At 45.1% G+C, this 4,457-nt stretch overlaps 1 non-coding gene across 1 annotated transcript; it reads left to right on the forward strand.

Moving 5' to 3' along the window:
- The first annotated feature begins 3,325 nt into the window (after positions 1-3,325).
- On the forward strand, positions 3,326-3,458 carry LOC116870906. Its single transcript, XR_004383316.1, has one exon. It is a non-coding gene; the product is annotated as a small nucleolar RNA SNORA70 (small nucleolar RNA).
- The last annotated feature ends 999 nt before the right edge of the window (positions 3,459-4,457 follow it).

Below are 4,457 nucleotides of genomic sequence, written 5' to 3' on the forward strand. Positions count from 1 at the left end.
TTTTCCCTGCTCTTCCTTCTCCTTCTCTTCCTTCTTCCTCTTCCTTCTGTTTGTCTTTTCAGCTCCAGAGAGTTGAAAGTCACTTTGTCATTCACCCAGCACATTCTTTCACTGCCTATTTTAGGCACTCTTCTAGGTTTTCAGAATACAGCAGTGAATGAAATATACAAAATTCCCTTTTTGGAGAAATCTGTTGGCTGTAGGACATGCAAGACAACATCGCCCACATTAGGACCGACCATCATCTTGTATCTCCTGATATGATGCTCTGAGGACATACCACTTCGGTAGGGTTCCTGCCAAAAATGCATAATCCGAATCTGATCATGAGGAAATAGACAAACACGAGTGGAGGGACATGTGCCAAGTAACCGGGCTGAACTCTTAAAAAATGTCAAGGTCAGGAGAGACCACCACCACAAGCAATGAAAGACTGAGGAGTTTTCCAGATTACTAAACGCAGTGCATAATCCTGGACTGGGCTCTGGATGAGGGAAAAAGAACTATAAAAAACACTCCTGGGACAACCGATGTTATTTGAAAATGAACTGTGAATTAGATGATAGTATTGTATGATTGTTTAATTTTGAGATTTGGGTAATTACAGCTATTACAATTAGATGTGCTATATGTAGAAAAAATGTATAGAACACATGATATGGAACTAAATATATATGTATATATTCATCATGTCTTTTCTACATATCATATATATATATAAATGTATCTTGTGTTCTTTATATATTCTTTATATGTACATAAGAGCATTAATGTAGACATACGTAAGCGAGATGGACAGTGACAGCAAGAGAGACATGAAGTAACTGCAGCCAAAGGGGCAAAATGTAGGGGTGCCTGGGTGGCTCTGTTGTTAAGCATCTGCCTTCGGCTCAGGTCATGATCCCAGGGTCCTGGGATAGAGCCCTGTATTGGGCTCCCTGCTCTCTCTCTCTGTGTCAAACAAATAAATAAATAAAATCTTTTTAAAAAGAGGGGGTTTTAAACAACAACTGATGAATTTAGATTAATGATATATTGGAATTTTTTATCTATTCTTGCAACTTTTCTTTAAATTGCATCAAAATAAAGCATTAAAATGTTTTTTTCTGGTGGATCTCACTTTTGCGTGTTAGCATCTGGGTAAGGCAGGGGTGGTGTTTCAGGCAGATAGTAACAAAATAAATCAGTAAAAAATACATTATATTAAATGGTGATAAGTTCTCCAGGGAAAAGTAAAGCAGGAAAGAGGCATAGGAGATGCCTGTGGGAACAGCTGCAATTTGTGTCTCACTTAAAAGGATTCAGTTTTTAGAGCATTTTTGGGTTTACTGAAAAACTGAGCAGGACGTACAGAGTTCCCATATAAATCTCTCTTCCCAACAACTTCCCCTGTTATTCACATCTTGGTTTAGTGTGATACATTTGTTACAGCTGATGAGCTGATATTAACACATTATTATTAAGTGACTCCGTAGGGTACAATAGGGCTTCCTGTTTGTATTGTACAGTCTTACGGATTTTGTCAAATACACAGCGTCGTGTGTCTACCGCTGTGCTATTGTATAGAGCGGTTTTATTGTCTGAAGTTCCTGTTCTCCCCCTCTTCATCTCGGCCTGTCCTCGAGTCCCTGGCAATCATAGGTCAATCCATCTCTGCAGTTCTCCCTTTTCTAGAATGGCATGTAGTTGGACTTACACCACACGCAGCCTTTTCAGTTAGCTCCTTTCACTTAGAAGTACACGTTTAAGTTTCCTGTGTGTCTTCTTGTGGCTTGGCGGCTCCTTTCTCCTTACCGCCGAGTACTAGTGCATTGTACAGAGGTACAGTTGGTTTATCCATTCATTTATTGAGGGGTATCTTGCCTGCTTCTGGTTTTTGGCAGTCGTGAAGAGAGCTGTCTAAGTATCCACGTGCAGGTTTTTGTGTGGACCAAAGTTTCCAACTCATTTGTAAATAACCGAGTGCAGTTGCTTGTGTTGTAAGTCTGTTTAGTTTTGCAGGAAACTGTCAAAAGACCTTCCACAGTGGCTGTATCATTTTAACGAGATTAGGAGTTTTGGCCTGCTGCATTTTTTTTTTAAGATTTTACTTATGTACCTGTCAGAGCATGTGAGAGAGCACGAGCAGGGGGAGGGGCAAAGGTAGAGGGAGGAGCAGGCTCCCCACTGAGCAAGGAACCTGATGTGGAACTCGATCCCAGGACCCTGGGATCATGACCCGAGCCAAAGGCAGACACTTAACTGACTGAGCCACCCAGGTGTCCCGTGACCTGCTGTATTTCTGACCTGGGCCTGTTCACCCCTCCTTAGGCAACTTGATGTTCCCCCCAGCTCGTCGGAGGCCACTATGTTGATGCCCAACTTAGTGCAGATGCCCAAATGGCAGAGGGCACCATAGCCCAGAACTCCTGGGATCAAGGGATCCTCCTGCCTCAGCCTCCGAAGTAGCTGGGACTCCAGACATGGGCCACTGCCCCCAGTGCTCCTGGCTGGGCGTCTGGCGTTCCTGCCTGCAGTGAATGAGAGTCCCTATTGCTTCACATCCTTACCAGCATTTGGTGTTGTCAGTTTTTATTATTACTAGTTGTTGTTTTAATTTGCATTTTCCTAATGACACATGATGTCGAGCATCTTTTCTTGGGATGATTTGCCATCTGTGTATGTTCTTTGGAAAGTTGTCTGTTGAGATCTTTCGCCCAGTTTGTTCAGATCTTTTATCCGAGGGGTTGCAGTCTTAAATAGTGTGGTCCGGGGTCTCATTGAGGCTTCTAAATGGAGAGCTGAACGAGCACGGGAGCGAGCTGTTTGGAACTCTAGGGAAGGAGCATTCTCGACAGAATAAACCCCTGTAGAGGCGTGAAGGAGGGGTGCACTTGGTATCTGCTAGGTTAGCAAGAGGCCAGGGTGGCAGGAGGGAGTGGTCAAGGCGAGAGATGAGCAGCTAAGACCAGAGAAGCGAGGCGTACAGCTCGAGTGGCTCGTGGATCGTTAGGCCCTTGCTTTCATTCTGAGTGAGAAAGGAACCAGAGAATCGTAAGCAGAAGTTGATGTGACCTGACTTCTGTTTAATAGGCTCATTCTGGTTGCTGTGTCGAAAGCAGACCAAAGGCAGGAAAACATAAAAGCAAAACAGACTGGTGAGGAGACTGGGGCCAAGATCAGGGAAGAGGGTTTGGTGACCAAGCCCGTGGTGGTATTGATACAAAGGATGAGAAGTGATTGAATTCTGCATGTATTTGGAAGATGAGGAATTTACTAATGGACTGGATGTGGGGGTGTGAGAGAAAGAAAGAAACTGCGCATAGTCTCTTCAAAGGTAAACACTCTGCAGCCAATGAAGCCATTTGTGCTCTTTCCCCATGGGGGCTGGTGTGCCATGGCTGCCAACCGTAACCTCCTTGGCAGTGTATGAAGTCTGTTGCTTATAGAGCTTGCCCTAAGGGACCTTGGAGACAGATCTTCCAGTGGACATTCATATCTGACCTCATGCTATCCCCAGTCTAGGCTCTGGACAGGTATGTAAGGTGCCTTTGGGCACAGTGGCCAAGGTCAACATTGGCCAAGTCATCATGTCCATCTGCCGAGCTGCAGAAAAGGGAGCATGTAACTGAGACCCTAGACAGGGCCAGGTTCAAGTTCCCTGACTGCCAGAAGATCCACATCTCCAAGAAGTGGGGCTTTACTAAGTTTAATGGGGACGAATTTGAAAACATGGTGGCTAAAAAGCGGCCCATCCCAGAGGGCTGTGGGTTCAAATACACCCCTAATCATGGCGCCCTGGACAAATGGCAGGCCCTGCATTCATGAGAACCTCCGTGCTGCCTCCTCCTCATTCATGCCCACTGGTGAAGCCTACTTCCTGTCAGCAGTAGCAAAGATAAACTGAGGTGTATTAAAATTTTAGGAGTTTATTTGTTTATCTGAGCAAACACTGATTTGAATCAGGCAGTGCCAAACTAGCAGCAGTTAGGAGCAGTCTATGGGCAGGAACGAAGGGCAGGGTTTTCACAGAGCCGCAGAGCAAGGACGTTATTTCATTGGCTGTTACTCAGGGATGCAATATTTGGGAAAGCCTAGTTGGCTGTTTGTGATTGGTTGTTCCTCTTGACCTTGAGCCATTTGCAGAATTGACTCTGGCTTAGGTTTCACTCTGCTTGCTTAGGCTACCGAGGCCTTAGGCCACTCTCTCCCCAGGGACCCTCCTGTTTGATTACTCTGAGAGTTCTGCGTTTCCTCTCCACGAACAGCACTGATTCCTCATGAACAATGATGTCGTCCTGGGTTGGCACAAGGCCCTCTTTTTCCTTTCTTCCTGACCCCACTCTCATTGCTTCAGATTTACGTGGATTTAGAGCGTTTTAAATGGGCACTGGCTTGTGCGATCGCTTTTATTTTGTTTCTCACACTTTTCCCACTTGACACTATGTCTTAAGAGCTCACCACGTGATATCTCCTCG

The sequence above is a fragment of the Lontra canadensis genome, unplaced genomic scaffold, assembly GCF_010015895.1.
Source record: "Lontra canadensis isolate GAN:19392208 unplaced genomic scaffold, GSC_riverotter_1.0 scaffold24, whole genome shotgun sequence".
NCBI classification, from domain to species: Eukaryota; Metazoa; Chordata; class Mammalia; order Carnivora; family Mustelidae; genus Lontra; species Lontra canadensis.